The 26,173-nt window shown below is 34.2% G+C and overlaps 1 protein-coding gene across 13 annotated transcripts in view; it reads left to right on the top strand.

The window, feature by feature from the left end:
• Window positions 1–26,173, top strand: part of LOC132558366 (poly(rC)-binding protein 3-like) — a 118,266-nt gene that overhangs the window by 33,426 nt on the left and 58,667 nt on the right. For 7 of the 13 annotated variants that reach the window (XM_060223008.1, XM_060223017.1, XM_060222994.1 and 4 more), the window contains exon 1: window positions 22,035–22,178. The gene's annotated coding sequence lies outside the window, so the exon portion shown is untranslated. Of the gene's footprint in view, window positions 1–6,600; window positions 6,649–22,032; window positions 22,179–26,173 lie in introns of those variants that run through there. The other 6 variants (XM_060222938.1, XM_060222930.1, XM_060222970.1 and 3 more) reach the window with 5 other exon arrangements.

Here is a 26,173-nt window from a genome sequence, read left to right as displayed (position 1 = left end):
AAGCTGCTAAAGCCCTCCAAGAGAAAAATCCAACACACAACTTGTGAATGATTACTTAGACTATAAGATGTTTCCCAATCATGCTATCTTATCAAAAGTTTCTTAACACTTCAAAGAATGATGAAAATATTTCACTATTTTGTCTTTTGCAAGAAAAAGGTTTCAGTCTTAGAAGATTTTGTTTGTAAAATAGAATTTTGCAATTATGTATCATAGTAAAGTATTTGGATTCTGAGAGATCAATTAATTGGTAGTTTTAATCGGATTAGAATACTCCGCTCACTTATACCTAACCTGAACAGGCTTTCAAGGCTGACAAGATCAGGACACTAACCCTGAAATTTAAATTTCATTATTGATAATAAAACTTTATTTCTTAAAAACTGTATGGACAGGTGAAATTATTTGTTATTGTTACTTATATGTTTGTTTGTTGGTGAACATTATTTACCCTGTAGGGATTCTATATTGCCACTTTTTTATAATGTCGGAAAATTACAACCATGTTTGTTTTTTGGTATGCAATGGAGAAACCAGATTTATATGTACCTGGGTTTAACCCACATATGTGCTGTGTTGACAGGAGGTTAACTGCTATTGTACCTAGGCCATCAGAACTGAAACGTTTTTGTAACAGGTCTGATGGAAATTGTATTGGCATTGTACTCAGAAATAAAACTTGTTGTTTGATGGTGAAGGATATGTAATGTGCTAGGTTTGGTTTTTCCCTATAGAGGGCGCTATCTGTCGTCCAACTACTCGCTGTTTTTCTTTTGATTTGTTAAACCTTCTATGACACGTGTATTTGTTGGTTTGCTACCTATTAAAGAGAAAAAAGTCAACATAATACATCATCCACTGCTTGTCTGTGTACTGATGATTTTGTCTGTATTTGTCTGGTTTGTGAATCTGAAGAGGCTTGCAATAGCTCAGTGTGTAGAACTTTCGACTGATGCAGCAACAAGTGAAGTTATCATTTTGTTGGCAAGCCAACATGTTTTGTTGTGATTGTGCCCTAGGACAAGTAATTTGAAACCCAATAGCTCTGGATGGCATGTGGCAGACCTTCTGAATGATGTTCATTGTGGTAGCCACCAGCTTTCTCCAGGAGATTCTGCCTCAAACCTGGCTGGTCACAAGCAGATCAATCTGGCAAACAAATGTGAATCGGATTTATGTAACTTTCACTATGTCAGATTAAAGTGCCCAGTGTGTCTTTCACTATGTCAGATTAAAGTGCCCTGTGTGACTTTCACTATGTCAGATTAAAGTGCCCTGTGTGTCTTTCACTATGTCAGATTTAATTGCCCTGTGTGACTTTCACTATGTCAGATTAAAGTGCCCTGTATGACTTTCACTATGTCAGATTAAAGTGCCCTGTATGACTTTCACTATGTCAGATTTAATTGCCCTGTGTGACTTTCACTATGTCAGATTTAATTGCCCTGTATGACTTTCACTATGTCAGATGTTAACGAAGTCACTGGTCATTGTGTGACACACTTTTGATCTTGTGACTTGATAACAGAACATACTGCAAATACATCGCTTCAGCTGAGTTTTGTGCAGGTGACATTACATATAGAAACAAGTGTTCTAAATGACTTGTATGGCTCACCTGGAAGTTTCACCTTCACATCAAATGGTATTGTGAAGATAACAAGGATTTTAAAGTCCCAAACCAAATTTTATTAAAATACCTGCATCCAAACTGAAGAAGAATTATTTTAAAGGTATTTCTGTTTCCAACAATTGGAAAAAGAAAAATACCAACATAAGAGAAAACTAAGTATTTGCAGATGACTCCCTCAGCCCCAGGAGGGTTTCAGACCCACTATTTCCTTAGCCGTTGATGACAAGTAGAGAGGATTCATAGAGTTGATGAATGGACAAAGGCATCAGCTTACTTTGCCTGAAGGACCATCTGGGCTAACCCAGGATGAATAGGAATTGTATTGTAATGGCTTGGTCAGTACATTACTGGTGTGTGGTTTATTGTTGGTGAAAATTCAACTAGAAAGTTAAAATTAGTTTATAAAATTGAATGATATCATTTGGGTTTAGATGAAATGCTTTGTAAAATTATGAATGTAACAAATTTTGTAATTGGAAATAGAATTTTGTTGTTTGTGTAAATAACAAAGAGGGGAAGGGGTGCTGAAGTCTATAAGTGCAATGTACTTTAGTGTGTGCAGCAAGTGCTTAGTGGTTTTTATGGATAGCAAGCTTCCATACTGTATGCATGATTAAAAGAACCCTTTCCACGAATTAGTTGCTGACTTTAAATATTTTCTCAATATACTGAAATTGTCTTCCATTTCTCTTAACAAACTAGTAAAATGTTGGTAATACAGATTTAATAGGAACAAAATGATTGCTGGAGTATTAAAGGGAGATAACTACCACACTTACCAGTAAAGGAGTAACCCAGATAATATGATCTTGCGTTATGTTGAACATTTCCTGCTGCTCTAATTGCTTTTTGTTTTGATAAATATGCAAATTCACCAGTTTCATTAGCATATATGTGGAACTGAATATTCCATTTCACAAATTAGCATCATTTGTGTTGTAGGCTGAATAGGCAACATTTAAGAACTGACATCCTAATTCACAACCTTTACTTTTGGTTTCAAGGTTGAAGTGAATAAAAATTGCCAAATTTGAACATGAGGGTCATCAGCATGTCAGAATGTTGGATGGGTGTTCTAATGAATTAGACATTGAATTAATCTGTCCGAACAAAGGTTCATGAGACCTTGACATTCTGAGGAATAAAATTGGGATCTTTGTAAGAAGGTTTACACAACCTTATACTCTATACATGGTCACTGCCTTGATAGGAAAAACCTTTGACATGAAGGTCTTTTAGAAATAGCTGTAACATCTTTTTACAGGTCATTTCAAGACTCAATTATGAAAAATTGATGTGGATATATGGTGTAATTTGTAATATTCCTTTCTACAGACATTGTGATGTTCCTAGTAATGTAAATATTTCAATTCACAGAGGAAATTTGGCTGCAAGCTTTGATAAATGTTTGAAAGGTTTCCCTACCACAAAATTTGGGAACTAGAACAGTAGACTGATGTCATCTTCAAAACATACATAAGATGGAAACAACTGTTGAGAAAGTCAGCTGGCTGATCACGTCTATCTTTGTGTTTACATTATGTCTTGTAGTACAAGAAACTGTGATTATCAGTAGTTTCAGATGATCCTATCTATTTTGACTCTTGAATTGAAGCATCTGATTTTGGCAGGAATGCAAAATGTGTTATGTAAGCCGCGTCAAATTTTGGGGCAAAAGCATTCTTGCAGATGAGACCTTTGGACAGATTCTGTGAATGGGGAGAGCTTAAGTTTTGTCTTACTTACTTTATGTTCAAGGTGTTCTGCAAGCTTAATATGGGTCACTTCGATGATGTTAGAAAGAAATAAGGTAGGTTAAGTTGATGGTGTTAGAAAGAAATGAGATAGTTTACATTGATGGTGTTAAAAAGAAATGAGGTAAGTTACATTGACGGTGTGTGGAAGGATGAAGGTTTGATACATTGATGATGTTGAGAAGGATGAAGGGTAGATACCTTGATGGTGGTAAGAAGGATGAAGGGTAGATACCTTGATGGTGGTGAGAAGGATGAAGGTTAGATACCTTGATGGTGGTGAGAAGGATGAAGGTTAGATACCTTGATGGTGGTGAGAAGGATGAAGGGTAGATACCTTGATGGTGGTGAGAAGGATGAAGGGTAGATACCTTGATGGTGGTGAGAAGGATGAAGGTTGAATACCTTGATGGTGGTGAGAAGGATGAAGGTTAGATACCTTGATGGTGTTGAGAAGGATGAAGGGTAGATACCTTGATGGTGTTGAGAAGGATGAAGGTTAGATACCTTGATGGTGTTGAGAAGGATGAAGGGTAGATACCTTGATGGTGTTGAGAAGGATGAAGGTTGAATACCTTGATGGTGGTGAGAAGGATGAAGGTTAGATACCTTGATGGTGTTGAGAAGGATGAAGGGTAGATACCTTGATGGTGTTGAGAAGGATGAAGGTTGAATACCTTGATGGTGGTGAGAAGGATGAAGGTTAGATACCTTGATGGTGTTGAGAAGGATGAAGGTTAGATACCTTGATGGTGTTGAGAAGGATGAAGGTTAGATACCTTCATTGTGTTGGCTTATCTTATAGTTGCAACACACACCATTTTACTATAGGTATAATTACCAAAGACTTTTCAGTATCACCTTTTAAGAGATTTGCTTAAATGAAATAAAACCATTTTTTGTACTTAAGTTGCTGATCTTATATAATTTGGAAGCTATGTGAAGTCCTCTTTTGAAGTAATTGGGAGTAAACTATGGTCAACACTTCAAAACAAAAAGCTTTATGTTTACAAATAACCTTTCCATCTCTAAATTTATTATTTGTTTACTGTAATGTGGAATTGTAGAAACTCGCAGGGATTTTGGTTTCACTCAAAATTTTTCTATAAAAGTGTGTTCTGTAATCTACAAATCTGCATTTGAGTTCTCGAAGGAGGCAAAATAAAAAGCAGAGCTAGGAGAAAGGAATAAGCTGTGAGAGAATTACAGACAGATTCTGCCAACGACAGACTAAAACCCTGAAACAACAGCTAGTAAATCACACCAGCCGAAAGGACAGGCAAGCAATTGTCCTTTTTCTTATCTGTCAATCCTTTTCTGTATCGCTATATGATGGTAGAAGGAAATTTTACCCTCGAGCTTTTGCAATTGGTTGTAATGGATTTCAAAAAATCTTTTTGAGTTTGAAGAGACATGAGAGGGAATTGATCGTTTTGTAATATAATGTAGGATGAAGTAGGAGGGAGTTATTTAGTACTAAGTTTCAACCCTTGTTTATACTGTAGTTGAAAGCTTTGCGGCAAGTATACAAAGTCCTAGTGGAAGAAGAACGTTGGCCATCTTGAATTTGTTTCTATACCTGATTTTGACATATAAATATTTTGCTTTTGGATACTGACCAGGTATTTCATCATTAAGTCTTCTGTGTAGCTTTTCTTACAGTTATAGCAAGAGTTATGTATTGTCGGAGGTATGTGCTTTTAATGCTTGATAATTAAACAATGTATTTTGGATGGAAGGACTGAAGAATCAAACGAATGCTCTGGAGAAAATATGTTTAATTTTCATAATGCTGATAAAGAGGGTGAGAGCTATACTCTCTGATCTTGATTTGGAACTCTTTCATGTCAGAGTTAAGTTTACATTGGCTGATAGTTTTCATAATCTGCATTGTCGTCACACCTGTGCATGCTTAAGCAAACCCATTTCTTTCACCATCGAGCGATCTCATTAAATGATAAGATAATTCATTAATATCATGTTTATAGCTAGGTTTTTCTTTCATCTGTTACATTTGACTGGTAAATATGATTCCTCTTCCATGATATTTGTTATGAAAAAAATCAACCAAAAACAAATGATATATTTTTTCTGCCTGTCAAACTGTCAGCAAAGGGAGATAATACCTCCAGGAAATTTGGTATATGTTAATTAAAAGAGATGAAATGCCAGAGGATCTGTTCTACAGAGATAATGAATTTCTAAGGAAAGTGATGCAAGATATCAAATCATTGAAGTGAATATTATCTTGAAAAAACTTGAAGAATCCCCACGGTGAAATCAAATTTTAAGATCCCTTGAAGCAATGAAAATCAAAAACAGGCATTTTTGTGGAGGACTGGTTGACTGGTGCTTGTATTTGGGATCCAGCTAGCTAGCATATGGCAATAAAATCTGTATTACAGGGGATCATAATTACCCCCTAGGTGCCTCAATAATACTGAACCTCTTTGATCGTAAATGAAACCAGAAATTTGAAATTATTTATTTTCCCTCCCCAATTCACTACTACTTGTTCACAGCAATTCTATATAAATGATATATGCACATTTCTTCTGGATTGAAGCTACATATTGATGACATGTTTTAATTCTTGTGATATATAAGATATTTATATCAAACATTTACATGGTGGTTACAGTAAAAGAAATGTAATTTTACAAATCACTTTATCCTTTCTTTGTAGAGCATTATAACTTGTGTTTATGAGATTCGGAAAGATTTATACACAATATTTAATAATTTGACTGTCTGGAGTACATTTTGTGCATCTGCTAAGTCTAGTGAGATTATAGTCTGTACACTCTGCAGTAGTTGATAAATTTAGGGTCTATTCTTTTGGTTAATGATGTGATTTTCATCAAGGGCCTCAACTCTTCAAAATCAGTGCTGCTTATTTGATATAATGAAAGAATTAAGAGAATGTTTTGAGTTCAAATCACATCCAAAAAGTATTTGTGGACCATGAACATGCATTCTACCCCCTCACCTCCCCTTCCTTCCCTCCCCTCTACCATTAACTTTCAGATACTATAAACAATCAAAGGGAGACTATCATGGGACATGATGGAATATATGACCCTGCCTTGTGCGAGAAACCATCTGTTTGGGAAATGTTTAATCTTGGGTGTGTACCCATGAATATATTACTAGATGTAGATTAATGTATTAGGTTACTGCTGTACTGAAGACTTATTCTGATCTTACTTACAGGTACAAACGCACGGCTGCAGATTTGAGAACTTCCCAACTCTTATTAATGTAAGTTTACCTTTTTATATTTCTTCGTGTGTTTTTGTGACATCTTTCTAATCATAACATTTTTGATTAGATTTATTTCTTCAGATCAGAATTTATTTTCTCCTCCTTTTTTCCACTTGTAAATCTTAACTAAACTATTTAGTCAATCACAGACTTTGTTAATATGCTTCTATCTAGTAATTTGATGTCATATAGGACTTGAAATAGCGTGGTGTAATTGCATCTAGTTTTAAAATTTCCATATCCTCCAATAGTTCAGTCATGATCTTGAATTGTAATCATTACACAAGTTAACGTGAGTGTGCTGTGTTGTAGTAGAGGTACAATGTTTTTTCTCCTGTCTAATTTGTCAGGATAAGTTGTTGATAAGGAGATGAGTGTTTTGCCTGGTCTTGCAGGCTCCTTATCCTAGTATATAAGGTGTTAACTGTTCGTTTTATCAAAGACAAGTTTGAGATGGTTGATAAACTTCCAATTCTGTGTTTGTTATAGACCCCAGCTGGTTCTAATTCAGTCTCTCTTTAACAGTGATTGGACTGCTTGAGAAAGTCATGGATCTTATAGTTATTCTTCAAATAGTTCAAATTAAGTGATTTTCAATGCAATGGTTTTTTTTAAAACACTACCTAACATAAAAACAAAATATTGAGTGAGTTTTCATTTCAAAGCAATTATTGCTTGGTCAACAGCAATAATCATCCCAATAATTTATGTATCTCAATTTGATAATTTGTCTGATAATATGGATGATAACACTGTATAATTACCTTCATATAGGTTCTGTTATTATAAGTGGGATGATGTTACAATGATGCCCTTGTGTGCAGGTTTTATAAACTCCTATCTGTATTTCCTCTTTTGAACAAAAGTAGAAATGACTCTGGAAAATCGATGCTATATTGATCAAGTAATAAGCCCAGTGTATCTACCCATTAATTTTGATTCAAATTAGGGATGGGCTTATTACAGAGCAATGAAATAGCACATGTTGAAAGTGAGCTTATTACAGGCCAATGAAATTGTTCATGTTGAAAACTTAACTAAATTATGAGCTTTTTACAAGCCAATGAAAAAGAGCATAATGAAAAATTTACCAAACAATGGGTTTAGACAGGCCAATGAAAAAGAACATGTGGAAAATTTTACCAAACAATGGGTTTAGACAGGCCAATGAAAACGAACATATGGAAAATTTTACCAAACAATGGGTTTAGACAGGCCAATGAAAACGAACATGTGGAAAATTTTACTAAAGCAATAGTTTATCACAGGCAAATGTGAAAAAGCTTGTTGAAAATTTTACTTAAGCTTATTACACACCAATGAAATAGAAATTGTGGAAAATTTTACTGAACAGTGAGTTTATTTCTTAAGGATAATTGCCGGATGAATATTGCCATATATGAACATGAAATAGAAAATATTTGGTGAACTGATCTATTTGTGATGTGTTATTTAGTTCTAGAACTGACAACTTTGAAAAACCATATCTTAGGGTGACTCCTGAAATTTGTACAATTTTATTCAGTTTCATTTTCATTCATTAAAAAAGGTTTTCGATTTTCTTAAGAACATCAAATTTGTGGGAAAATTAATTTACAGGTAAATTGTAATCTTCATCTTTATATTGTATCCTGATTACCTCCCTGTCTTGGAACTCTCCTACATGTGAAGAATACCAATATCTTTAGAGGTAGGAGAATGGTATCAAAGCAGAGCACCATATTTAATGATGCTGTTTCATTCTCTGGTGTTACTCCCCCGTGAGGATCATGCTAATGACAGTAATGTGCTGACCTCTTCATTAGCTCATCCTACCAACATAAAGTTTGGCAGGATCATCTTTCACTAGTGCTTGCATTGTTTTATTGAGGAATAGCTACCATCAGATGTACCAATTAAGTTTGTTTGTCCAGATAAGTGCCTATCAGGTCAGATGTTCATGTTTAATCATCAGGGACTCTCTACTGGTTTGGACCCTTGTTAGTTGTAACCTAACAAGAAACAATATCATATTTTGTAGGACACAATCATCATCAAGTTCCATCTGTGTGTATATCTGTATTGTTCTGTCAGAAAACATGTCTGAGTATTAAATTGTACTTCATGTTTCTCCATGCACTGATGTCTTGCAACATTTACCAGTTATCACTTTTTCACTCCAAGAAATATTGGTGCTCTAAGCATTGCACTTGATTGATTGTAAAACAATATATTGTAGATTAACATTGGGCTCTCATATTTTATCCTTATTAATTTTGAGTTAACTCTTCTTGCATTTACATGTCCGATTAGAGTTATCTGCCCTTTTCTCAATGTGTGCTGTAAAATACCACACAAACAGTCATTCATATTTGTAGAAGCACAGTCTCGTGTTATAAGCCATTTTTTGGGTGTGTGTTGGGGGAGGGGGTTAGAGGCGACATCTAATGAGTATAAAGACTATATAGTAATTTAGACTGTAATAACTCCAGTGAGATGACAGATATGTTCCTGTTGTATTACTGTTTATTGCCCCTGACCCTTACTTAAAGGACTTGCAACAACATATAGATGTAGGAAACCTATGCACACAAGTTTGCTGACTGTTTCCACAAGTGGACAGATGTTTTCTCTTGACATTGTTCACTTACTAACCTGGAACATTTCCATTTCATTTTGCCATTCCTTGTTTTGTGCATCTATAATTCCTGGCATCATTTAGCAACACACAAAATGTCTGTTTATTATTTTTTCAATCTTCTGTATTCAGTTCTTCAGCTGCTCATTGCCAAATATTGTCTCTACAAATCAAAATGTTCAGAGAGTGAAAGTTTCTTAAAGGGAAACAAATTTCAGGAATTTCAGAATTTTTTTATGAATGTGTTCTGTGATGTATAAAATCTGGTTTTGATGTCAATATTATGTTGATTTTTTTAAAAATTTGTTTAATAATAACTTGATTGATATATATATATGTGTGGAAAAATTGTAACTTAATGATGCTTACATTACATTTACACTTTTGTTGTGACTTCTACTACTCTATCAAAACGAGGCTATTTCAGACTCGATCATCACTTTTCAATCTTGCTATTATGAACTAACTGTAGAGTTGGATGTGAAATCAGAATTGGCTATGAAAAACCCAGTCAGTATGAGAAGAGAGTTGAAAACCAATGATATGGGTTGGGAGACTGCAAACTTCATTCAGTGAACAGTGAATCACCCTCACCACATATTGACATTGAAGGAGATTTCTTAGAAACTTATTGTTGAAATTATGTTTTTTATAATGTGACTGATTAACGTGGGAATTCTCACACTTAAAGTGTCAGGTTAGAATGACAAGATTCTGAAGGAAGCAAGAGACATTTGCCCAGTTTTAAGAAGTAAATTTATTTGTCATAGAGGTTTTGTCAATGTGATGGTGGTTTTAAATCTAGAAGTTGATCTATAATCTGGTGTTAGAGGGATGATCCCAAATGTCCCCGGTTCGGCGTAAACACAGGTCTCAGTGGGCCAGTGATTATAGGAGATAATGACGGGGTGAGTTTAAATACCTTCTGATTAAAATGAAACAATTTGTATAGGTGAGATGCACTTGTGATGTAAAAATCTGCATTTGTTGGTGAAATATATTGGGAGAGCTGGGAAAGGTACTAATGCATGATTGAAATGAGGCTACTGGGTGTACGAAGAAAAAATTCAGATTGGTTAAAAATATCATCCATTGGATTTATTACACTGTAGGGTCCGCATATTGAGCATAGAGAATGTAAATGGACTTTCTCATGGAGTGTTGATGACATCTTTAGAAACTCTTCAAAAGGTAGCAAGTTCTTTCACTTGAAATAAGTAGCTTGTATCAGGGACAGCAAACAAAGACATATTTTTCTGGTAATTATTTGGAAAGAGCAATCTGTGGTAGAACTGATCTCTTTGAGATTAGTCTCCTTAAAGGGACCAGTTTTACTGAGGACAACCTACATTCATGGTGGAATAGTTGTTACATTGCCAATGTCATCATCACAAGGCTGATCGACCATCGTAATGGCCACAAGCTGTGGCAGACATCTTTGGTTACCTGTACTCCCAAGGCCATTTTGTCTCTGGCAAAAACTTGCCGTTTTGGCATCACACACATGTCTGTAAAGCTGTTGATATGTACATTGGTTGACTTGGTTCTGGGGGTGGGCTTTTCATCCCGTACACATGTCCAGAAACGCTTTGACTACTTTCCAACTTTCTACTGTCCATCATTGTCCATCCACTTGACAAAGTCCTAACTTGTTAATGGTTAGGACAGGTATGTATAGGAGGTAAACTTGAATTATATCTATGCCAGATGATGTTAATTAGCAAACATATCATGTGTGATTGTGCCGATCTGAACATCTTTGGGAACCTATGTTTTACATGTTGAAATCATTTGCAAAAGAGTTACCTCCCCCTTGTCAGTACCCACGCCCCCACACCAACATTAGTGGATGCCACATGCAATATTTATACAAAAAATAGTGGATTACATTGGTGTCAGTTTTCTTCATCTGCTGAAGACTGGTCTTGATGGGTTCAAGTAGATTAAGTGACTCTGACAGACCATGAATTGGTTAACATAAAGACATCTGTTTTCATTCATATTTATTGCTGTCAAATAGACAATTTCTATCCCTTCTGTCTGTCAATGTTATGTTGGTTCTGAGGCAACACAATTGAGGTTTGATTGAAATAAGAAAATACTGGTGAGATATCATTATAGGACATGATTTTATGTACTGATACAAGTGGAGATCGAAGAGGTTAGAAGTAAAGAAATAGAAGTTTGTAGGTCCAGTTATTTCAGTCTATGTCATATCTGGTACATAATTATATACATAAGGACACACAGTATACATGCATACATACACAGTTCTTGTTGATAATGTCATATCTCTACATCCTAAGTAATTGGATGAATAGGTTTCTTTATGAAGAAAAGTTTCAGGTAGATTTATAATTATATATGTGCTGTAGATGTCAGTAAATGTGTCTTAAACAGGAAATCCTCCTTGGTGATGTTTCTCTTTCTCATTGATTTAAAATCATTTTCTTTTTATTTATATCTTGAGTAATTATCTGTACTGCATTATTTTTGACATTTTGGCAACATTCATCACACAGTCACAAAATACATCATAGCTAGCTCTGTTGGAATTATGTATATATCTCGACTCTTACTTTGTTTCTAAAATTTCAAATTGATGACTTTATTGGCCTACTTTTCTGGTAAAAATAGAACTTAATTTAATTTAGGAATCACCAGCATCAGTAACATTCATTTTTTTTTTTTTTAATTTTCTATGACAGGAGCCATTACTATCACTTATTATAATATTTATATCCTTCTTTTGTATGTCAATACTAAAGGACTTTCTATGGATTAGAGGCTGTTGGATTTTCTGGTGGTGGATATTGGCTCTTCTGTAGTGATGTTTCTCTTTGGAAGGCTGTATGATTTTGTGGAGAGAGCTACAGAATTATCTGAATTTTCTATTGGGAGGGCTGTAGGATTCTTTTTTGTGGAGGGCTACATACTGTAAGATTTTGTGGGGGAGGGCTGTAGGGTTTTCTATCAGGAGGACTGAAAGTTTTTCATTGGAAAGGGCTGTAGGGTTTTCTATCAGGAGGACTAAAAGTTTTTCATTGGAAAGGGCTGTAGGGTTTTCTATCAGGAGGACTAAAAGTTTTTCAGTGGGAAGGGCTGTAGGGTTTTCTATCAGGAGGACTGAAAGTTTTTCAATGGGAAGGGCTGTAGGGTTTTCTATAAGGAGGACTAAAAGTTTTTCAGTGGGAAGGGCTGTAGGGTTTTCTATCAGGAGGACTGAAAGTTTTTCAATGGGAAGGGCTGTAGGGTTTTCTATCAGGAGGGCTTTGTGATGCTGTTTAATTTTACACATGAGTAGAAGTAAGATGATAGAAATACTAAGTTGTGGGAGAGACCTTGATGTTCATCAAAATGTCAAGTTCCACATACAGCTGCCAGTATTGTGGCTATATTGGATATGGCCAATTGAAACCTTCTGTAGGTGCTGTAAATGTTCACAAATTTTGAAGGCCAGAATGATTATTTTGATAACCGAGTATGGCAATTCAGATTATAATTTATTAGCTGGAAAGTGAGGCACATTTGAATATTTTGCAGTAATTATAAGAATTTATTTTAAAGACAAATGACATTCACCGATTTGTCATGTGACAGGGCCAGATGTGAAATATTATTATATGTTACAGAATTAAGAATGTGTTATGTTTAAGGAGATCTACTGTAACTTAAACTCCTGAATGAGGGGACAGTTATGTGTTTCCATTACATCAAAGTGATTTGATTAGAGTACCTACTCAGAGAAAGTATGGAGGACAACTTCAGTCATTCCTGTCTGTCCTACATTCTCCACACCCTTGAGATCAAAACCCTAGAATGGTATGTCAGAATGGGATATGTAGAGATTTTAAAGGACCTGCTTAACAGTTTCTCCAGAAGTCACTTTCCTTATAAGGACAACATCTTAAATAATTACCATAACGTACCAAACCTTAATTTGTTTCTTATAGAAGAACACATGGCCAGATCTAAAGATGGGAAGGAAACGGTGATTGTGGCAAATAAAAAATAGTATATGTTTGATGTTCATACCAGTTGTTCAACTATTAGATGTGATCAGCTTTACTCTGAATCATAATTCCTAAATGATATTCCCCACCCCCTTTTCAGATACTGCCTGGCTCTTTTACCAAATAGTAGTAAAGTCATGATGATTCTGTTACTTAATAGTCATGCTTAAGAGAAATACATAAGAGATATGTAAGATCCTGTTTAAAACTTGCAAATGATAGCAAATGTTAAGGGCCATTCACTGTCATAAACGGTATCAATTTTTAACAATAATAGAACATTTCACTTTCCTTATTGATATTCTATGTCTGATGTTGAAACCTCATGAGCTATGTCCTTAGCTGATAGTGGTTGTCATTACACATTGGAGGCCTTTTCACCTTTTATTCATTTTCTATCTTGACATTTCCACCCATGTTATCGAAATTGGTATTTACAAAACTATCGTATAACACCATTAAGAAGTTTATAGCATTTACAAATTAGCAGCTCACTTGTTTGGTAATCTTTGATATTATCAACCTTTCTTGTTTTGTGGTTGGATTTATGTCAGGGAGATAATAACAAGGAGATAAAATGCAGACCGAACTGATCACCTCTTGAAATCGAACAAAATGTCTGGAATGACATCCTCTTCCCAATTCTCATCCCTCTCAATTCCAAATACCAAACTGACTTTGTGTCTGAAATGAATAAGTGAGAATAAGTACTGATGTACTGAGAAAGCTGTAATTTCACATCTAAAATGTGGGTAATTGAATTGTGTTATTTTAACACATACAGAATGGAACTATTAATCAAGTGTTATTTTAGAAGATAAGATTTCTATGCTGATCAACAAAAACACATATTCAACAAATATATTGGTAGGTAACATTTTTGGACAAGCCAACCATCAGAACAGTGCTATATAGGGCCACAGATCATATTGCAATGCACAGATATATAAGTTCATCTAAAGCTGTACATAGTATACAAGTATCGCTGTTTTTTCACTTTACAAAAGATATTTTTACACTATAAAGCTTTTTTCTGTATTTATTTGGACATGTGCAGTGTAAATAACGTGAAAGTGATGGCATTGGTAATGTAATGTACAGAACAGTATCGGTCTGCACCAGTCTCGCTTCACTCCTACAAACCAATCCCTCCCTAAACCAGCAAATTATTCATGTCCCATGCATTGTTGTGTTAGAGAAGTTCCACTGTTCATTTTGTCCTGATTTTCAATCATTTCAACAGGAAAAGGAAAGCCATTCTGAAAGTCTGTAAGTGTGGGAATAATCAGCAAAATACAAAACCTTAGGTGACTGAGGTAGCGTAAATACAGGCAGTATGTTTTAAGACTGACGAGGGCTGTGTAGCTGTTACACTATAAGGTATCAAATGTACCTAGTCACACCGCATCAAGATGCTGAGCATACATTAAAAAAAAATAGAAAAATGGTACCTGTTATGATGAGCTGAGAATTCAACCACGCTCATTTTAATTACTTTCCTGCTCATGAAATCACTTGGAAAAAAATGTTTTTAATGTATCAAAAGCATATGGTATCACATTGCTCATCTCAGCGTAGGCACAGGGTACAAATTATCAAGATTTGTCAGTGTAAGAAGATTTGATCCGGTGTTTTGTTTCTTATTCTAAGGATTTTTGTTTTTTGGGGGCAGTAAAAGTCTTCCTAGTTAATTGTAGGAGTATCCACAAACGTATCTTTTAGAGAATTTAGCAAGAGTGAGTTTTAGATAAAATAATCACAGATGCAAGAAAACAACATTGAAAACAAGTTGTCAATGCTATAAAATCCATCTCTAATGGGCAGATAACTCTGGATGTTACAGATGATATCTTGCTGGCAGGATTCATAATGAAATTAAATTGCCAGATATTTCTGCTTCTATAAGTATGGTGACATTATGGTTTCAAATACAATCCGACAACAAGGTAGAATATGGAACAAAATGAAATGATCAGTTACAGGAGGGGGAAGGGGTGGGGGGATGGAGCTGGGGCTCGATATGAATATATGGACCCTCATAATTATGTTGTGTGATTTGTGTAGTTTCAGTCAGCTATCTACAATTATTGTTATTATTTGTTCACTAAACATATGTACATAGGCTTTCTGATGATAAATATGGATGTAAGTTTGAAGTATTTGGTCTTTCTTGGAGTAGAATAATCAATATTTCATAAATCAGATATTTCCCACTTTAAATTCTTTTGAAGCCTTAAAGTAATTGATGTTATAGGAGTTAAGTTTTCAAAGCATTTTCTATAATTTAATTTCTTATTGAATTTACTTATATTGGAATAAGGCAGTGTACATTTATAAATAGCTTTCATTAACTTGTATCTGTTCTTCAGATAAAATGGATTTCTTGTCTGTACAATACTGTCAGTATTTCACTTTAAATATCAACATCCCTCTCTTTTTACTAGTGGTATAATTAGAGAATGTAAGTATGTCAGGGATATTATAAAGATGTACCTCAGAAATATTCTTTAAAAATTGGAGAATTTTAATTGATTTAAGCTCTGTGTGATGACAGGATACATAATAATTGAAAATATCCACAACGATGTTCATAGAGGAAGCAAATCCGTACTGATTTCTCAATATCATAATAATCTCCTTTGACAGTGGCCATAATGCACAGTAATTTTTACCATTAGGTCTCCATCACAATAATCAAAAAAACAAAAAAAAAAGAAACAAGTTTTCTCTCAATATCATCAAGGTCTGTAATTGTTCAGTTTAATGTGCCCTAGTTTTCAGATGTTGGTTGATAAGTTGATCAATTGATATGTGTGAATTTCTCTCCACTTGGCATTGGCAAGCCATCAGATCCAATTTTGCAGATCGAAAAAACACTGATTTTTTTAAGGATGTATTGTTGGGGCAGGTCTTACAAACTCATCATGTTGCTTTCTCATCATTTCCATAGCACTAAGACAGTTTAAAGTAGTACCCTAGAAAGACCTTTGTAATCAAATTGTCAATAACTGAATTCTACAGTTTTCTTAGTCTCCTGATATAAGCTTCCATTCCACAATCATAATTTTCATGGTGGTAGCAGTTTTTGTGAAAACAAATTTCAAAATACCTTCTTTTGTTTTTTTGTGTTTTAAATTTGAATCCATACACTTTTTTTTAAAGATTTTGATTATGAAGAATAACCTGGTAGTTTCTGAGGAGAACAGGTATATTGGCTTGATTTTGATGAAATTCATGGAAATCTTTTTCTTTAAGCACAGACTACCAATTGATTGTGACATTTTGTAAGGAAACAGTGTGAATAAATACAGGTTTGAAAAATCAATCATCTCATTATCTTATTGATTAATTTAATGGTGTTTAGATACTGAAATGATTTATTGTGCTTTATAACACCAAAAATTGGAAAATGGTGTTTTCACACTAATATCAAATGTGTTCTGGCTTCTCATATCTCATCATTTAGTAAGGAAATGATGATTTACCTCGGGCTGAAATATTTAGTATGTTGAATAAGAATGTATCTTTTAAATAACCTTAGCCTGCTAAAATAATATAGGTGGTGTTAAATTTATTGCCATGTGCTAATGAGATTGAATTTATAATGTATGTGAAATAGTTGTTGCTTTTTTTATCTTGCTTAATATATTTTGGTTTACAAATTATGTTAAGAACAAGATGTAAACCTATCTTATATCATTATAGTGTAGAGCTTAAATATTTAGAAATGAGTCCAAGAATAATTTCATATTGTCAGCCTCACATAGTGTCTAGCAAGGTAGAATGAAAATTAGTTATAAATTACATTTATAAGATATATTTTTGTTGGTCCAAGTGCAAGATTCTGTTCATAACCATGATTTATGTAAATATTCCTGAAAAGCAATCATTCTATGGTCAACTCGAAATTCATTTTTTGAAGTTAAATAGTTGTCTATTGTCAGTTTGTAATGTAATTGATAAGTCTGAAGTTGTGTCATTACAGATTTATTCCTTATAAAATGGGTTTAATGATAATGATAACAGGGTAGTTTCACAATAAAAAATCTTCTGGTTAAGTTAAAATCTCATGGAAAGTTAGTGAAAAGGGTCTTGATAATATTGTATTTATCTGGGATAAATAAACTATTTTACTATTTTGTAATTGTATATTTGCTGTTTTTGCAACAGTTTTAGAAATATGAAGTCACAAGAATCGATGGATTGGAAATTGGTGTTTACTGTTACGTGATCATTAAGTCTGGTTGTGATGTTGGGTTGGAGGGATTTGTTCAGTCAGTTAGGTTTTCACACTGAACTTAGCCAGTCCAGTCATCCTTTACACAGGGAGTCTGTCGATGGATCAGGATATTAGTGCAAGGTGTGGGTGATGGGGAACCGGAAAACCTGTCAGACCACATCTAGATTCATTACCACTAGATCCTTCACCCAGAGTCACTCTTGTTTGTTCTATCAACCTTTGGTTGGCGTGTAAAAAACATTGATGTTGTGTGTAGCTACATAGTGTATGATTAAACTGCCACTTCCAAAGTACACAATTTAAAATACGGGGATGGGGGAATGAAATGACCAGATCCAAAAAAACAAAAAAATGGAAAATTCTTCTACTGCAAAATGACAAAAAAGTTGATCTCGAAGGAAAAGAAACTTAATGAAAATAAATGTGAAGACATGTAGCTGTTGCATTAAGATATCACTTACACATACATCTTCCATCACTTCATTTTTTGTGTTCCTGGAACAAATTAGCCTGATGCAATTTCAAGTGATAGTGTTGATATCACAAAAATGAAATTTACATGAGGACTTGTCATGTAATGGATATACTTAAAATCATTCTGATCTTCCAGAGTTACTGCCCTTTGTTTCACTCTGTCAGTACCCCTGATGTATCCTGATACTTTTTCTGGATTGAGGCTAAGTCATGTTGCCTCTCGCAGTCAATTGGTGCTTTACATTACAAAGTGCTGCAAAAAATGTTCTCCAGGTAGAAATCAGGAGCAGAGAGGTTTGGACCAATCAGAGCTCATCTTACATACACTGTTTGGTTTGAGATGAGGGCTTAGAGCATACATTATTATAAGTCTCTACATTAATATTCTCCAATTAGATTTGATAAAGTATTGTCAGTAATGGATGATGGAATATATTTTTACCAAGAACATTTAATAAGTCAATAGCATACCTACTAATCCTCCATCAGACAGGACAAAATTTGTTAAGTAGGTCTGGAACAGAAAGACAAATGAAAACAAACTTGAAATTGACTGAAGGGTTCTTTTATTATTATTATCATTTGGATGAAGATATTGATTACCTTTGTTAGTTTCCCTTGTGTTATCTGGTATATGCAATAAATGTGTTCCTCCTCATAATTAACATCTGAAAGTGACTTCACTAATTGAAGAAACCGACAGTAATTGACGAATATAATTGGCTCTGGCAGGTGTGCATATATTGAATAAAATCAAATAAGAATATCCAGACTGAAGTGGACTCTTCTTGGTAAAAGTAGACTTATATATTAGCAAGTATTAGCTGATATCAGATGGAAATGATGCTGTTTTTATGATTTCTGATTTGAATTTAATGGTAGAAATCTTGAAATCTTCATAAATATGCAGAATAGTTCAGTTGTTGCATCAGAGCTGATCTAATCTTAGGACAATATTTCCTTTTGTAAAATTGGTGTAGTATGAATATGAAAAACTATTCTCAAAGCTATCGATAGGTAAATTTACATTACTGTTAAAAAATTTCAACAGTTTCAGAGAGAAATCATAATTTTTTGTTATGTTGACTTGAGTTAAAGAGAAACAGTTTCCTGAGACTTATGTCCGAAATAGTGTTTCTACAATAGTCTTCAGCTGTGCATGCAGGCACAATCAGCAGAAATTGTGTTCCCGAATGCCATCATCATTTCAGCTGATGTTTTGAATGATAGTATTTGAACTTTGACCATGTAAAGGCTTGGTATAGCATGTTTGGTTTTATGGACAAAAAAAACTAGCTGCAAATTATTACAGGTATGTGCCAGTGTTGATCTTCACGACATATTTTACAGAGGTATAATACAAAAGTTGTAGGATATTGTTGAAATGAGATGGAACAGCTAACATAACTTAAGGTCAGTGCTGTATTACCCGTCTCCCATCACGATCATCCTCTAACACCTGACAAGTCCCTTCCATTGTCATTGGACTCCAATCAAATGGTTTTTGCAAGACTGCTTAGCTTGTAGAACTGAACACATGTTCCTTATAGAACATTAGTGATTTCTCAGAAACTCACATTTGACCCCATCCTTTTGTACTGTTTAAATATTTGACACTTTGACAAAAAATATAAACTGAAAACATCTTCGATTTAAGACTACTTTTCCACATTATAGGATCATACACTATTGTTTTTTGTATTTTTGTTAATCATTTAAGAAAAGAAGAAGCAGAAAAAGAAAAATGATTGAAGAATTTTTAAAACTGATAAGGTAATTTCCATATTATTTTGTAACATAATTCAACCACACCATATGATAATGAAATGTTTCAGCGGATAGCATGGAAAGTTGCCTGTAGATTCAATTTCTGAAATGGTTTATCTCCCATCATCTTCATTACGGTTAGGGATAATTAACACACAATTATAAGGTCCCAGAAGGAAGTTTTACTGGTATTATTTTCCGTATTTATTTGATGCTGCGTTACTGATTTTATCTTAGAATTATTTCGAAATTTGCGGTTGATTTGCTTAATTTTATTTTCATTAGAATTAATTTTATTTTTCTGAAGCGTTTTTTGATTGATTTGAATTTACTTTTGCCGAGTAGAAATGTTGAAAATGCTAATGATAAATATCTGATTTCCACCTGTAAGTTACCAGGATGTGTGGGTTTTTTTTATTAAGTTCGTTTAACAGTATCTAAAGAAAAAATTTAATTATGAACTAATTTTTGGAGCTGTTGTAGAAATTGTATAATATGATATGAGTTTGGTTTTTGAAAGAAGTTAATAAACGTTAAATTTTTACCCTAAGCATATATATTATCTGGAGCCAAGAATATGAAATGAGATTGGAGGAGATTTGAGTGTACCATGTTCACAGAATCCTCCATATAGCCTTAACCACCATCTAAGTTATGTTGTGTTCATAGTTACAGAAAGATGATTTAAGTTTTAGATTATGAAATCCTACACAAAAAAGGTAGAGAAAGGGGATCTTGCAGACATTCAACTTGTTTTTAGGGACATTGTTTGTTGATGGTGGATCAATGCGAAGCTCGTATTCCCTAACTACAGATTGTACCAACAAACAGTGGGAAAGCAGGCTGACTCTATAGCTCTCATCAGATCCTCCAAGATTACACACTGTTGTTTTTTCTTTGATAGGAATTTTTGTAGTGATTGAGGATTTTGGGAAACTTAACACAAGAAATTGTTTATAAATTAGGAACTTAATTTTAGGTTCTTTTACTGTTTTTTTGTATGAAAATATGAAAGTACAGTAGTTTTACAGACTTTCGGAATGATTAGGGAGTGAGGTCTTGTAAAAGTGAAGTCTTGTGGACTGGGGAGAATTTTCATCAGCTCACAGTAAAGATATTGTATGTTGTGGTAAACCTTGTGGGCTAGGAAGAATATTTCTAGGCTATTAATAATGATCTTGTAAGTTGTGCTAAGTCTTGTAGACTAGGGTGAGCTCTTGTTAGGTCAGAGCTAAGTCTTGTATGCCAAGAAAAGTTCTTTTTATGTTAGGTTGGGTTTTTTATTTTGAGTTACTGTTTATACACCGGAGTAAAGTGTAGAAAAAAAGGCTTTCAAGGCAGGGACATTCTGCAACATCTGTGATAGAGGTAAATAATCATAGCATATATATATATGTATGGCAACATAGGTGATAGAGAGGTCATGATCCAAGCATAAATATAAGGTAGCCTATGGGCAACAGAGGTCATGATCCAAGCATAATTATAAGGTAGCCTATGGGCAACAGAGGTCATAATCCAAGCATATATATATTTATATGTATGGCAACATAGGTGATAGAGAGGTCATGATCCAAGCATAAATATAAGGGAGCTTTGGGCAACAGAGGTCATGATCCAAGCATATATATAATTGAACTATGGGACACAGAGGTCATGATCCAAGCATAGATATAAGGCAGCTATGTGATAGAGGTCATGATCTAAGCATAAATATAAGAGAGCTTTGGGCAACAGAGGTCATGATCCAAGCATATATATAATTGAACTATGGGACACAGAGGTCATGATCCAAGCATAAATATAAGGCAGCTATGTGACAGAGGTCATGATCCAAGCATAATTATAAGGTAGCCTATGGGCAACAGAGGTCATAATCCAAGCATATTATATATATATATGTATGGCAACATAGGTGATAGAGAGGTCATGATCCAAGCATAAATATATATATATAACTATAGATAATAGATGTAATAAAGTATTTGAGGTGTCTATGATTTTTTTAGGAGCTGTCATAATCGCATGGCTTTGATATCCTGCCATCTTATGATGGTAACAGCTATATATATATACATATCTACCAAAGATTGATCTTTCATCATAATGACAACAGTACCTTGATGGGACTCTCTCCTAATGTCATTAGGACAACTGCTCGTTAATAAAGAAGGTGCTGTGATTGGTTGATTATATAATGTATTCAATCTGACGGTTCTGTGCTGGAGCACTGCCTGGTGGTGTGGGAGGAAACTAGTGTGGACAGAGGTATCATGGTGTGGCTGTGCTGACATGTGATAGAGTAACACTCAGGATTACATGTGCTACAATGCTGCAGTGGGTTGTATAGTGAGACAAATATCACCACAGGTTTATACCAGCAGGCACGTGGCTGCAGCAATTTGCACCATAATAGGTAGGTCCTTAACCATGATATAGTCACTGTGTTCAGTAAATTTTCTTTACCTTAACTGTAATATTGACACATTATACAGGTAATATCTTGTTATATCTTTATTGTAATATAGAAACTTAACATTTATGGCAATAAAGACACTTTTCTGTGGTAAAATTTACTCTGTATTTACCGGGTTGTAGACACAACATGGGTAAAATTCACTTCACCTTTACTGTAATATGGATTCTATCCTTCTTTAAAAGTCTCTTTGTCTTTACACAATATAGATATAGACAGGTAGAATTAACTTCACCTTTACTGTAGTATAGACAGTTTACACAGGTAGAATTAACTTCACCTTTACTGTAGTATAGACAGTTTACACAGGTAAAATTAACTTCACCTTTACTGTAGTATAGACAGTTTACACAGGTAGAATTAACTTCACCTTTACTGTAGTATAGACAGTTTACACAGGTAGAATTAACTTCACCTTTACTGTAGTATAGACAGTTTACACAGGTAGAGTTAACTTCACCTTTACTGTAGTATAGACAGTTTACACAGGTAGAATTAACTTTACCTTTACTGTAGTATAGACAGTTTACACAGGTAGAATTAACTTCACCTTTACTGTAGTATAGACAGTTTACACAGGTAAAATTAACTTTACCTTTACTGTAGTATAGACAGTTTACACAGGTAAAAGTCTTCTTACTTCTTACCAGCCACACATGCTTGACATTGACATGACGATCCATATTTATTTACCTTATTTGATGTGTATTCAGTTTTTAGGTTGGTATTGGATATAATTTATTCAATAATCATATGAGTATCTGTTATAGAATATTCACCTTCCTTAAGTGAGCTTTTATTTGTGTAATACCACTCAATGTCTAGTTTCTCCAAAAAACTTAGTTGTAACGCTATTTGTGAATGGTTTGTTCTTTTTAACATAACTTTTAAAGGTACTGATTTACCTATATGTACCTTAGGGTGGCGTAGTGGTAACACACTCCCCTCCCACCGAGGTTTGATTCCCGGAACAGACGTGAAGAGATATGGGGACACCTGCCCAAGCCAACAAGAGTGATTGAACTTTATAGCTTGTTTCACAATTGTTGTAAAATAAATAAAGTATATATTTATATACATACATGATATTTATTTGTATGTATCTTTCACAAGATATTTACCTAAAACAATAAAAAAGGAATCTCAACACCACAAAGACTTCATGTGAACATTGTCTACATGTTTCGACCGCTATGCGGCCGTCATCAGGACACTACCGCATTTTTCTACATTAGGAGTGTTGGATCACCCATTATTTATTATTAAGATATTTACCTGTAGGTACCTGTGACAGTATATTTACCTGTCGCATGCAATTTACCTGTATGTATTTGTGACAGGATTTACACCTGTAAATACCTATCATTTTTGCAATCATATTGAATTTTTTAACTGTACTTAGAGTATAAATTCCAATGTAATAATCATATCATTTATCTCAGCTATATCTGGTGATTAAAAAGATGGGTCATTCTTGTAACCAATGTCCAAAACTTGCCCAGCATCAACAGCTGTAGATCCTGTAAGGAATACCCCAGGAGATCTCTGAACGCCAACTAGATATACAAAACATAAATTGAATTCATAAAAGTGTTTGATCCCTGGCCTTTTCTGAATTGGCTCGAGTATTTATTGTACAGTACATTTTCATCTGATATTCTTCAATATTCCCTGTTTACCTTTGAGGTTTGGGTCAACAGTGAAATAGATCACAGGTGTTAAACATGTGCTGCTGTAGGAAATATCTGTACTAAGGAGGCCTATATTTATCAAAGTCACAAATATTTGATAAATGTATAGACGGTGTATAGGTTTTTACATATGTGTTTATTATTGTTCTTGTGTGTAAGTTATATGGTGTAAATGCAGAGATATAAAAGTAAAGGGGTGATGGTTCCTAACACAGATGTAGGGTTTTAATGCTGAGAAATAGAACGAAAGGAACAGTGATGGTTCCTAACATGTTCCTAACACAGATGTAGGGGTTTAATGCTGAGAAATAGAACGAAAGGAACAGTGATGGTTCCTAACACAGAAGTAGGGTTTTAATGCTGAGAAATAGAATGAAAGGAACAGTGATGGTTCCTAACATGTTCCTAACACAGATGTAGGGTTTTAATGCTCAGAAATAGAATGAAAGGAACAGTGATGGTTCCTAACATGTTCCTAACACAGATGTAGGGGTTTAATGCTGAGAAATAGAACGAAAGGAACAGTGATGGTTCCTAACACAGAAGTAGGGTTTTGATAATGAGAAATAGGACGAAAGGAACAGTGATGGTTCCTAACACAGATTAAAGAATTTTTTAATTTTGATCATATTACATAAATTTCATTTGCAAAGAAATCATCAAAAAGGAATTTGGATGAAAATATAAGTTGATACAAGAATGATTTTATATGAAATGATGCAAAAAAAGAAACTTTCTTACAAAGTGTATCTGTTAGGTTGACCAGCGTTTGTTGATATAACGGACAAAATAGCCAAAATTGAACTTGTTTGGTTAAGGTGCCTTCACAGATTGTATAAGAACAGATCTTGGTCCGGACATTAAGTACTATTTACCTAAAAATCTCTCCTTCAGTGTCTGTACTGTTAAATATAAATGAAGGCCCTTTATGCTGACCAAATTCTTATAGTCTCATAATATTCCTTGTTGTAAGGTACCAGAAACCATTCATATCATAACCAAACATGGTGGTCATTCTAGAATTTGACCTATAACCCGATGACCTATCAATCCCAGGATGCAAAAGGCTATTGTAAATTCTGCTCTGGCTTCAAAATACTGCAATAGTCCAGAAGATATTATTGTGATTCATACTCAAAGATAAAAAAAAACTCAGTACCATCTAATGCTGGTGCACTGGTACACTTCCTGGTTTTTTTTCTTTTTTTTCATTCGGCTGATTTTTTTTCGTGAACATATAAACAGCACCAGTATATAAGCTACACACCATGCTCAACAAGGCTTATAATCTGGGAAATATGGTAATTAAATGCTGGTCTTTGAATCAGGAAACAGGTACTTTTGTCAGAACTAAATTTCTGTCATTTGGATGGTAAATTTCTAGCTATGAATTAGTAAAGAAAGAACAACTCATGGAAGAATAGATATTGATTTTCAAAATATAGCTATAAAACTTGTATTAGTACTAAGCCCATAATTAAATATCTCTATATTTAGATTTAAAATCAGCTAATTGTTGGCATCACTCAATATCATTCAGTCTTCAACGAGGCGATCTCATTTGGACTCCTTGGTTACATTTTATCAGAACTTTTATCCCACTGAGGATGTCAGAGGTGGAAATGTTCAATTAACACAATTTTGAAAGTTAGATTTTGCACTGGTAGTTGCTTGCCAATTAATCTTGTTCTGTCAAGTACATCCATAAGCTGTTTTCCTCCCTAATGAGTGTTAGCCTCAATCATTTGTATTGTAAAATCTTATTGCATGTCAAGTGTGCTTTGAAATTTGGCAGCATATTTTGTGTTTGAAATTTAAGATATTAAAGAGGACAATTTGTTCTGACAATCAACATTAAATTTGAAAAAGATTAACATTAAAATAAGGTTATTTTGTTTACAAAGTAAAGATTGGGGTTCAAATTTCAGAGAGGCCTTTCTAAGTGTTTTGGAGACCTTTAGGAATACAGAAGTCATTGCCTAAGCTTATTAGTGAGTTTTAATTCAGTGTGGAGGTTAGTCTAAGTGGATGGTCATTGTCTTACTTCCTTTCTCTCATAATTACCTACAGGAAGTCAGTTAAAGGAGTCACTTAGCTCAGAACCATGACACCATGATGTTGACAGATATCTGCCTCATTTTAGATTTCACATATCCCAAATAATACTGTACCGACACCTTTGATTTTAATTTGATTTTTAACATGAATTCATTTCAAGAACTATGAAATTAAGGAGTCGTAGAA

Source organism: Ylistrum balloti, unplaced genomic scaffold (genome assembly GCF_031769215.1).
Source record: "Ylistrum balloti isolate Yb309-2 unplaced genomic scaffold, AGI_CSIRO_Ybal_v1 Utg369658, whole genome shotgun sequence".
NCBI lineage: Eukaryota > Metazoa > Mollusca > Bivalvia > Pectinida > Pectinidae > Ylistrum > Ylistrum balloti.
This window is presented reverse-complemented; position numbering and strand designations above follow the sequence as displayed.